Source organism: Triticum dicoccoides, chromosome 3B (assembly GCF_002162155.2).
Source record: "Triticum dicoccoides isolate Atlit2015 ecotype Zavitan chromosome 3B, WEW_v2.0, whole genome shotgun sequence".
Lineage (NCBI taxonomy): Eukaryota > Viridiplantae > Streptophyta > Magnoliopsida > Poales > Poaceae > Triticum > Triticum dicoccoides.
The window spans coordinates 857,236,911-857,249,181 of record NC_041385.1 but is presented as its reverse complement, the minus strand read 5'-3'; the positions used below and the strand labels follow the sequence as shown (position 1 = coordinate 857,249,181).

At 43.6% G+C, this 12,271-nt stretch overlaps 1 non-coding gene across 1 annotated transcript; it reads left to right on the top strand.

Annotated features, from left to right (window-relative positions):
* Positions 1 to 11,776: 11,776 nt before the first annotated feature.
* On the top strand, positions 11,777 to 11,867 carry TRNAM-CAU. Its single transcript is given in 2 exon segments — positions 11,777 to 11,814; positions 11,832 to 11,867. It is a non-coding gene; the product is annotated as a tRNA-Met (tRNA).
* The last annotated feature ends 404 nt before the right edge of the window (positions 11,868 to 12,271 follow it).

The following is a 12,271-nucleotide window of genomic DNA, read 5'->3' as shown; positions in this document are numbered from 1 at the left end:
AAAGGAAACAAGCGTCGGATCCATGCAGGATCAATCTCTTCAGTGATGCTCAATTACTTGGGGTTTTGTAGGTTTGGGTTTGGGATTTCCTCACTTGATGATTTTCACTCAAAGTCCTCGGAGGATGGGTTGCTCTCAAATGACAAGTGTCAGTTTCTCTCGGAGCAGCCAACCAACTAGTGGTTGTAGGGGGCGGCTATTTATAGCCGGGGAGCAGCCCGACATGATAAGACATAAATGCCTTTGTCTGATATGACCGTTAGGTGGGTAGATATTTTGGGACAGCTGGCGCGTAGCACGGCAACGGTCGGAATATTTGGGGTTCGAATTCCTCAGGGCTATCATGTTCCTCACTTGGTAAGCAATCCGCACTGACGAATTCCTAACTCTTCAGTCAGAACAAATTCCTCAGAGACCAGAAGAACTTCGTCTCTGTCACTGAAGAATATGACTGAACTGTGCGAGATTTCCAATGGCTTCACTCGAAGGGATTGGTAGGTGTAGGATTTTGAGTTGAGCATCACATGGAAACTTTTCCTTAGTATTTCCTCGACCCCCTTTAACAGTACGGTGTTTCATATGACTCAAGAAAGAGAAAATGAAACTACGAAAAAAAAGTCTTCATGCTTCATGTTCCTCGAATGATTACCAAGTCTTCAAGGTCACACCAATTTCTTCACTTTCAAAGTCTTCAGAAATCCAAAGTCTTCAGTCGAAGAACTTCATTTTTAGGGGTCTACTTTCTCTGTAAATATCAAACTCCTCATAGACTTATAGACCTGTGTACACTCACAAACGCATCAGTCCCTTAACCTATAAGTCTTCAATACACCAAAATCACTAAGGGGCACTAGATGCACTTACAATCTCCCCCTTTTTGGTGATTGATGACAATATAGGTTATGTTTTCAATGGGGATAATCGTATGAAGTGTAAATACTGATATTGAGGAATTTGATTGCAAGATATAGAAGAACTCCCCCTGAAGATGTGCAACATGAGGAATTTTCTTTTGAAGCAATGCACACTTGAAGAGTATAATCATGGAGATCTCCCCCTATATCTTGTAATTCATACACGCATTTGACATATAATATGAGGAATTTGAAATGCATGATGAAATATGGTGACTGATGTAATTCAGCATGCGTGCATTAACATTAATGAGGAATAAGCATGCAGAAGAACACAACAAAAGTATCAAGCCACCATAGAGTTTAAGATTACAACTCGATCCAGCAAAGTCATCAGAAGAACGAGAGTTGTAATTTAGCAAAAAAAACGCCCATATATAGACCCGCTTGAAGACTAACTCAAATTTCTCCCCCTTTGTCATTGAATGACCAAAAGGGTTGAAACTGAGGACTAACGCCCCTGAAGAATATCATGATGATGGAGGAGCGCCAGTGTTGTCAAGGTCTTGAGTCGTTGTAGGGCCTGCTGCAGTGTCGTCCAAGTCTTCATGCTCGTCCGTGGCGCGTGATGAAGAATATGAGCTTGCGACCAGTGGAGGAACCTTGACCTTCTTGTATCTCTTCGGTGGAGGTGCAGACCACTCAAAGTCTTCCTTGAAGCCCATTTTCTTCAGATCTTCTTCACCATATAGATGTGACCGAATAGCCCAGGTGCGATCAAACACTTCATGGAGGTAGTAGTGGTTTTTCTTCACTGCATTATGCGTAGAGGTCATGTTGTGAAGAATAGAGCCAAACTGACGCTTAACCCATTTGTGATTCCGATCGACCTTCTGTGAAGACTTATAAGCAGTTCATGGTCTGTCATCACACGAGGAGCAGTAGCTTAAGGACTTGACTTTGGAGCATTGGCAGCAGAATCATGTGTGGCAGAGTCATCATTCGTGGAATAAGATGCAGCTTTGCGGAACTGACCATCCAATGGACGAATGCCTCATCGATCACAGCTGGTGACTTGCCCTTCTCGTCGGATGAGGAAATTGTTCGCTTGAGGACTTCAATTGGAGGCAAGTAGCTGCCATGGTTAAGAGTATCAGCCTTGTAGTTGAGTGAAGACCTTGATCTAAGGAATCTCATGATCCATGGAGCATAAGGCTTCAGCTCAAATGGTGAAAGTGCAACATTCGCAAGAGTCCTCATGAAGAGATCATGGTAATTTATAGGGATACCACGCATGATGTTGAAGAGCATATTCTTCATCATCCCCACAATTTCTTCATCAGATGAATCATGACCTTTTATTGGACTCATGGTCTTCGTCAGAATGCGGTAGATGGTTCTGGGCACATACAGCAAATCCTTCACGAGGAATTTGGTCCTTTGGGCTTGTCCAGGCTTTAGCGTATTCATGAGCACTTGCATATAGTGATCAATAGGTTCAGGTTCATCATACAGACAGCGAGCGCCTTCTGGTGGAGGACTGATTGGCAAGGCACGAAGCAATTCAGAGGCTGGTGCCTTGTAGTGAGTGTTTTCAGTCATCCAGTCCAACACCCATGAGTTGACGTTAGCAGCATTGCCTGTGATATGCAAAGTTGCGTAGAACTGAAGAATAAGCTCTTCATTCCAATCAACGATGTCAGAGCAGAAATTCAGCAAGCCTGCATCGTGAAGCATACTTAGAACCATCGTGAAGCAAGGCATAGATTCCATGTCCACATGAGGAATGTGCTCATGATCGAAGACTTTGTCCTTGTCAAAGAGAATTGAGGAATAGAAGTTTGCCTGGCTGGTAGTCCAGAAACGCTTCCTTCTAAGACGAGCATTGTCATAAGGGTTGAATTCAGTGAAGAATACGTGCTCACCGAAGAAATCATCAGCCTTGAATTTTGGCTTCTTGGAGAAGGGATTCTTTGGCCTGGGCTGAGGCGTGTCACTGATTTGTAGTACCACCTCAGGAATCGCAATCTCAGGTTCCTCATGCTAAGGAATTTCAGTTTCTTCTGCAGTTGCAGCCTGAGTCATTACTTCTTCATTCACATTTTCATCATCACTAGTGGCTGGAATTTCCTCATGGATGGACGAGGTTGCACGAGGTTCATCAGATTCCACTCGTACTTCTGTAGCGACTGGGGACTGAGGAACAGCTTGGAGAGGAGTGAACAATGGAGAATTGGGGTGCGGACTTTCCCAAAAGTCATCATTCAGCACTGGTGTGGTACATCCGATGTCCACATCCTCATCTTCAAGTTCTTGAACACCTGCCTCTTTAGCAGTGAACTGAGGCACAGGTGAGGAAATGACTGGGGTTGAAGGGATCTTATCCACTTCAATTTCTTCGTCCAACTGCTCTGTCGAAGGAGCAGATGGAGTTTCTTCATCAGATTCCGCGGGAATCTCATATTCTTCACCGTAAGGAACAAGGTCATTTGATGGCATTGATGAGACAGGAACGTCATCAATTGGATTGTCAATTGAACTGATCAGAGTCTTCATCTTTTTCGGAGCCGAAGAATTTTAAAAAGTTGATGTCTTCCTCTTTCTCATCGCTACACGTTCTGCAACCTTTGTCTTCTTCACATCTGATGCAGATGGAAGGATTGGAGTTGGTGTAGGTGCAGGAGGTGAATTTTCTTCAGGAGCAAATGTTGCAGTTGCCCTGACTTGTTCACTTTCCTCAGGCGCATCACTAGTGGATGCCCTGGCAATATCATCAGCGGCTGGAATGGAGTCATTAGCCCTGGTACTCTCATTTTCTTCAGCAGCCCTACTGACATTAGCGGTGCTGGCATGTTCTTCAGTGGGCTGGGCAGATGCTTCAGCCTGAGGAATTTCAACATGCACCGGAGCAGAGGTAGTTGAAGAGAAAGTCTTCGTCAGATTGACGAACCGAACCTTTGCGCCCTTCCAATCAGCATAGTAGCGGGCAAAGTCATCACTCAGTTGTTTGATTTCCTGTTGCAAGGCAAGGAGCTGATCTGGAGTGAGAGTGAGGACATTGTCCTTGAGGTAGTGCTGTTTCTTGTATTGCACTTTCTTCAATCTTCGTCCTTCTTCATACTTCCACTTCTCTTCCTCAAGCCGTGCCTTATTCCTCACCACAAGGCCATTTTCATCTTGCTTGTTGCGGTAGATCCATTTTGTGCCAATGATGTTGTGCTTGCGAGGATCTGGACGTTTGACCAGTTCCTAGACATTGTTGAGCTCGAACTGATGTAATTCTTCTTGCATAGCCTGAATCCACTCAGGCTCCAGAAATGCTTCATCAAAAAGGGTGAACAATTTTTGTAGAAAGTGGTCATTTTTTGAAACCGTGACTTTTTTGGAAATTCTGAACAAATTTGGAAACTTCTGACCATTTTTTGATATACTCAAACATTTTTTGAGTTTGTGAACAAAATTTGAGAAACAAGAATGATTTTCAAAATCCGAAAATACAAAAAATGATCATTTTTTCAATTCTCAAGCATTTGTTTCATTTGTGAACAAAAATTAGAAATACAGGAACAATTTTTATACCTCTGAACAATTTTTGGAGACATGAAGAACTTTTTAAAATCCTTAACACTTTTTCAAGTTGTGAACAAATTTGGAAAACATGAACGTTTTTGAAAATTGTGAACATATTATTTAACAATGCAAACAAATAGTGAAATTTCAAACTTCATCCAAAAAGGGCGAACAATTTTTTAGAAAGTGATCATTTTTTGAAACTGTGATTTTTTTGGAAATTCTGAACAAATTTGGAAACTTCTGACCATTTTTTGATATACTCAAACATTTTTTGAGTTTGTGAACAAAATTTGAGAAACAGGAATGATGTCCAAAATCCGAAAAATTCAAAAAATGATCATTTTTCAATTCTCAAGCATTTGTTTCATTTCTGAACAAAAATCACAAAAACAGGAACAATTTTTGAAGACATGAAGAACTTTTTTAAAATCCTTAACACTTTTGAAGTTTTGAGCAAATTTGGAAAACAGGAGCATTTTTGAAAATTGTGAACATATTATTTAACAATGCAAACAAACAGTGAAATTTCAAGCTTGATCCAAAAAGGGCAAACAACTTTTGTAGAAAGTGATCATTTTCTGAAACTGTGATTTTTTTGGAAATTCTGAACAAATTTGGAAACTTCTGACCATTTTTTGATATACTCAAACATTTTTTGAGTTTGTGAACAAAATTTGAGAAATAAGAATGATTTTCAAAATCTGAAAAATTCAAAAAACGATCATTTTTTCAATTGTCAATCCGAAAAAACGCACGAGCCTTTTTGCTAGTAGATTGTAAATGTGAAGTACAAGGCAGTTCGTTGTTGTAACCGGACAGAATACAAGAGAGAGAGAGGAGATCAGGATATAGAGAGTTGTAACAGGACAGGAGATCTATATCCCTAGATATTCAGGTGTGAGGCGCAAGACAGGAACCCTTGATGCCTCCACATTAACATGTTTAACACCCTCCCTTAATCTGAACCGTGCAGGTTTAAATTACGCTTAAACTCCTCAAACGGCCTTGTAGCCAGCGCCTTTGTAAACCCGTCAGCAACTTGATCCTCCAAGTGAACAAATCTAATGTCTAACTCCTTGTTAGCAACTGTTTCCCTCACAAAGTGATAATCGATATCAATGTGTTTAGTACGTGCATGAAACACATGATTAGCTGACAAGTAGGTCGCACCAAGATTGTCACACCAAAGACAAGGTGTCTGAGTGTTATATATGCCAAGTTCTTTAAGCATAGACTTCACCCAAATAATTTCAGCTGTTGCATTGGCAAGTGCTTTGTATTCTGCCTTAGTACTAGATCTGGAAACCATGGCATGTTTCTTTGCACACTAAGAGATCAAGTTGGGACCAAAGAACACTGCAAAGCCACCAGTTAATCTCCTATCATCCAAGCAACCTGCCCAGTCAGAATCAGAGAAGGCACTAACAAGAGTGGATGATGACTTACTGAAGGTTATACCAACACTTAGAGTGTTTTTCACATATCTCAGTATAGGTTTGGCTGTCGTCCAATGAGCAGTGGTTGGTGCATGAAGATACTGACAAACCTTGTTTACTACGAAGGAGATATCAGGCCTGGTGAGAGTCAAGTACTTAAGCGCCCCACCAGACTTCTGTATTTGGTGCCATCCTCTTGATTCAAGAGTTCTCCTTCAGCAAGTGTAAGTTTCTCTGAACTAGACAAAGGTGTTGGGGAAGGTTTGCAACCCTGCAACCCAACTCTCCTCAAAAGATCTGTAGCATACTTTTCCTGAGAAAGATGAAGACCACCTTCTTTGTTTCTCTTGACCTCAATGCCAAGGAAAAAAATGCAAGTCACCAAGATCCTCAAGAGCAAATTGTGAGTTCAAATCTGACAAGAGAGCTCTCACCGCTTAATTCAGTGGCAGAGCTAGGGGGACCAACAGGGGCCCTGGCTCCCCCTATGGCTTTGAACAATACAAATGATTTTGTACTTAAGGCTAGTTTAGACATGATGTTTAGATAAAATTAGCTTTCTTGGCCCCCTCTAAGCGAGAATCACCATGTTCGGCTCTGTTTAAGCTCCAATCCTGCCTCCACCCCTGGCTTCATTAGATGAGCTTGTGACAATAATGTCATCAACATAGAGAAGCACAAAAACTGAAGTGTTTGACTTACTATAAATAAACAGTGATGTGTCAGATTTTGAAGGAGTGAAACCAAGTTGTTACAGTTTTGTACTCAACCTAGAGTACCATGCTTTGGGGGCTTGCTTCAGTCCATAGAGTGATCTGTCAAGCATGCATATGTGAGACGGTCTGTTTTTTTCCTCAAACCCAGGAGGTTGCTTCATGTACACTTCCTCTATTAGAACATCATGAAGAAACGCATTCTGCATGTCTAGCTGTCTAAGACTCCACCCTCTTGACACATCAATGGATAGAACAAGACGAATGGTAGCGGCATTAACAACATGATTGAAAGTATCCTCATAATCTATGTCATACCTCTGTTTAAAACCTTTTGCAACAAGCCTGACTTTATAATGATCAATCGTGCCATCAGACCTTCTTTTGATCCTAAACACCCACTTGTAGTCAATCACATTTTTACCTTGCCGTGAGGGAACTAAATGCTACGTGTTATTCTTCTGAAGAGCATGATATTCATCCTCCATAGCCTTTTCCAACTAGGATTAGCAAGAGCTTCCTTTTATGTGTGGGGGTTCTCCTGTGGAAGCAGCCAAAACAAATTTATCTTTATAATTTGTAGGTTGAATCACACCTGCACGAAGACGTGTACGAGGTAGTGTAGCAACAACATGTGTTGGCGCAGAATATCCAGACGCAACAGCATCAGTAGAATCGCCAATCTCCCCCTATCGAGGCTGGCGATCCCGAGGAACCAGACACATGATCTTCTACGGCCTGTTGAACCATAGGAGAAGACGGAATGGCCACAGAGGATCCGGGCGGGATGGAATCCAGCTGGGAGCGCGCGCCTGCTGCAGTTGCCAGAGAGGGGGCCCGCCGGGTGTAGACCCGAGGTTTTTTTTAACGAAAAAGTAGACCCGAGGTTCAGCCGGGAACCATGTTGGTTGGTGGAGCGCGCCCGCGGTGTCGGACCCAGGCGTAGACCGATGCGAGCTGGCACGAGATTGGAGCGGAGCAGGCGCGGGCGCAGGATGGGACGAAGGAGCGGATCCCGGCACATATCATGTCGGCCCTGGCATGACTGGAAGCTCAGATCCCGAAGAAGATTGCAGCGGCTCCATCGTGACAATTTTAGCACATGCTTCACCTGTAGCAGCAGACTCAAATGACAGATTAGAAGAATTAGTCAGTACAATCATCAATTTCCACAGGAGCAATACCAGATAGATGATATGGGAGGAGAAGTATTTCCTTCCGAAGGAGGGCTCCAGCATTTGGATGAAGTTTGGCAAACGAGAATTGAGTTTCATCAAACACAACATCGCGGGACATGTACACACGACCGGTGGGCACATCAAGACACTTGACACCTTTATGTTGTGCACTATACCAAGAAAGACACACTGTTGAGATCGAAACATAAGTTTTTGAGAGTTGTAGGGACGAAGGTTTGGCCAACAGGCACACCCGAAAATATGAAGTGTATTATAATCTGGTGTGACGTGAAGAAGACGTTCAGTGTGGGTTTCATTGGCAATAGTACGACTAGGCCACATATTGATAAGATGTACTGTAGTGAGAAATGCTTCGTCCCAAATTTAAAAGGCATAGAGTCAGAAGCTAGGAGGGCAAGACCTACTTCAACAAGTGTCGATGTTTCCGTTCAGCGGAGCCATTTTGCCGGTGAGCATGCGGGCAAGACACGTGATGAGAAATTCCTATCTTTCGAAAAAAGAATTAAGCTTCTCATATCCACCATCCCAGTCTGATTGCATGGTAAGGATTTTGCGATCAAACTTTCGTTCAACAACTGCTTGAAAGTTACAAAAAACTTGGAACATGTCAGAGCATTTTTTAAGAAGATATATCCAGGTGTATTTGCTATAATCATCAATAAAACTCACATGTAAGAGTGTCTACCAATGGAGGTGGGTGCCGGACCCCAAACATCAGAGAAAATAAGTTGCAATGGCTGGGTAGACACACTAGTAGAAATAGGATAAGGCAACTGATGACTTTTTGCTCTTTGACAAGAATCAAAAATAGTTTCTAAATTTTTCTCACCAACAATTGGGAGTTTATTTTTACTAAAAATTTGATGTACAGTAGCAAAACGAGGGATGACCTAAACGACTGTGCCACCCATCAGCAGAAAACTTGATGTCACCATACACTTGTTTGTTGAACTGACAATATTGAGGAAGCAGCTCATAGAGTCCTTGCACACATGTACCCCTATGGAGAACTCTCTTCGTGGCCTGATCCTTGATCAAAAATAAGAACGGGTGAAACTCAAGGAATACATTATTATCAAGAGTAATACGATGGACGGAAAGAAGAGTTTTGGAAGCATTGGGTACATGCAAGATATCTTTCAGAACTAGATTTTTATGTGGAGTTTTGATAATTGATTGACGAATATGACTAATCTTCATACCTACACCGTTTGCGCGGTGTAAATTTGATTGTGGCCAAGGTATTTTTCTTGCATCGTCACCTTGTCGAGTTCTCCGGTGATGTGATTTGTTGCACCCGTGTCTAAGTACCAATTGGTATAGACACCATACGATGCATCAGCTACAACAGCAGCTTTTTTCTTTTGGAATGTGTCATCAGCATAACGCCAATCACAATCTTTGGCGAGATGGTTAGTTTTTTTTTTTTGCAAATTTGACAACGACCTTCATACCCTTCATACCCCTGAAAGTTGTTGCGCCCACTGTTGTTGCGTCGATGAGGCTAGCCGCCGTCGTTGTTTCCCTGATGATAATGGCCACCGCCACCACCACCACCGTAGTGGCCGCCGCCACCATTGTTGTTGTAGTAGCCACTAGGGTAGTAGCCAGAATTGTTGTAGCCATCGTCGCCGCCGTTGTTGTAGCTGCCACCGCTGCTACCTGGACGAGATCCACCGCCGCCGCCACCCTTCTGCTGACCACGGGAACCCTTGTTGGATCCCTAGTTGTCGCAAGAAGCAAGGATGGCGGAGGACTTGAAGTTGCCGACGCATGTCCCAAGGAACATCTCGACGCGCTCGTCGAAATTGGCTACCATGGCGAAGAGGTTCTCGACAGTGACTGGATCAGTATGTGCATCCAAGGCGGAGATGATGGGCTGATACTCCATGTCAAGCCCCGCGAGGATGAACGACGCCAGCTCATCCTCCCCGATCGTTTTGCCTACCACCGCAAGCTCATCGGAGAGAGCACACATGTGCCCGAAGTAGATAGCCGTCGGCTAGTTGCCCTTCTAGGCGTTGGTGACCGAGGCCCGAATGTTGTTGATGCAGGAGAGTGATACAGCGCAGAACGTGTTGCTCAGGGCCGTCCAAATCGCATGTGATGTTTCCATCAATGCAACTTGAACCAACACCTCCTTGGAGAGATTTCGAAGAAGATATGCGACCATCTGTTGATCTTGAATTAACCAGGGGGCATAGGCAGGGTTGGTGATCACCTGATCCTTGCCATCCTTGTCCTTGGTGGTGATGATCTTGGGAGGTTCTACCTTGGTTTGGTCGATGTAGCCGTACATGCCGGCGCCCTTTATCTGGGATCACGCCTGGGCTCGCCAGAGGACATAGTTCGTCCGGGTGAGCGGCTCAGAGACGTTGTAGTTGAGGCCGGAAGAGACCGGAGCGAGATGGGTTTTGGGAGATCGATGAGGAAAGGCTAGGCGTGGTGGAAGAAACCTGCTATGTATACCATGAAAGCGATAATGAAGTGTCTCAACCCCCTGATTGGGAGACCGCGATGTTTATATAGATTGTAAACGTGAAGTACAAGGCAGTCTGTTGTTGTAACCGGACAGAATACAAGAGAGAGAGGAGATCGGGATAGAGAGAGTTGTAACAGGACAGGAGATCTATATCCCTAGATATTCAGGTGTGAGGCGCAAGACAGGAACCCTTGACGCCTCCACATTAACATGTTTAACAACATCGTCGCCTGAGGAGAGACATTGGTTTCAGCCATGGCGGCGCTAGCTTACTGGACGCACTCTGAAGATGGTGAGGGAAGATTAGTGCTATACAATCAAGCGTCCCTATCTTGGGTAGTTAGCAGCAGTTTGGGATTTAGTGCCACAACTATGGGTGTCATTTTCATTGTTGGTTAGCTATGATTTTGATGTGTCATCCTGGTGGTGTCGATGTTTGTCACTTCTTGTTCTTGTAGTGTGTGTTTGACTTTGGATTAACCTTGCCACTGTGGACTGATAGTATTTTTTCGCCGGTTTTCTTTGTTAGCTGGGCAAGTGGTTTTTAAGGGAAAGCCATCATGGCTAAATATAGCTTTGTTTATATCATATAATAGTTACATCATCCATGAGCTTGCTGACTAGAGAGTCTGTGGTTCATTCATCCAACTAGAAGATAATTTATTACAATAATTATAGTTTGCTAGGCGGATTGATTAAAATAACAAAAACAATGCTTAAACGGACCTGCTTATTGTTGTAGCATCCCACCATCTTACAATACAAGAGCGAGACTTTCACGTTGCTTATCACTTTTTCTGACATGGAGATTTTTTAGAAGAATTTTGTTATAAGATAAAACATGTTCCGGTGGATGTTGTTTGCTAACAGGGCAACACATTTTTTTATGGAAGGCCATCATGGCTAGATATGACTAGCTTTATTATATCATATAATAGTTACATCGTCCATAGGAAGTGTCCGCCTCCTCAACCTAGCCACCACCAGCTCTCGGGTTTCCTGTGCCTCCTGTGGGTGTCGCCGTCGGTCTGCCTCGTTCTTTGTGGCCTTAGGGCCATGGAGGCCCAGTGGATCCCGGCCTTTGTCAATAGGAGAGCTTTGTTTTCTAATGTCTTTCTGAGTTTTGTTAGGGTTTGTGTCCTGCTCAGAGAGACGAGACGGCGTGATTGTCTTTAGACGGAATAAGATTCTCCCTCCCTAGCCCTCATTCCGGCGCTGCTTCTTGTGTCCTTGGAGGGCGTGTGGAGGTTTTGTCTGCAACGGATCTTGCAGGATTATGTCGGAGTTTGTCTTCGGTGGATCCACGTGGATACGGTCTTCGTTCGCCAGTGGTCATGTGTTTACATGTTTGATCCTTCTGATCTATGCATTTCGTCATCGATGGCGGTCATTAGGTGGTCTAGGGACATGTAATTTTTACTTGTTTTTTTTCATAAACAAAAGGGTGCATTACGGTAATTACAACACAGACAAGAGAGACACAGTTTAAATAGGGTTAGATTTGATATACTAACACAAGGGGGCGGTGGCGCAGTTGGCTAGCGCGTAGGTCTCATAGCTAAATTATGCGAGTGATCCTGAGGTCGAGAGTTCGAGCCTCTCTCGCCCCAATCTTTTTTTTCTTTTGCTTCTCTTTCCGGTAACCATCCTTTCTTGTAGGTCACATGATTGACTCGCCTAGCCGTCGCCGTCGCCCAGATTGTTTACTCAAGGACTCTGACAACAACGAGGAACAATGGAATGATGGACAAACATCATCCATATGTACCTTTCTTTCCTCGCAAATCTGCACTTCTTTTTGTAAAGCACCCCGCTCTAGTTAAATCATCAGACATGCGATAATATACATATAGCACACACCGCCGCAGCTGCTTCTTTCACAAGGAAAGATTCTCGTGTTTTTCAACCGCAAAGGCATCATTAGTTAGAGGGGACAAAGAGGATGCATGACGGAAAGGGTTTTAACCATGCTGACTCGGATTCCCATACTTTTCCCAGGTCCGCTTAATCTTTT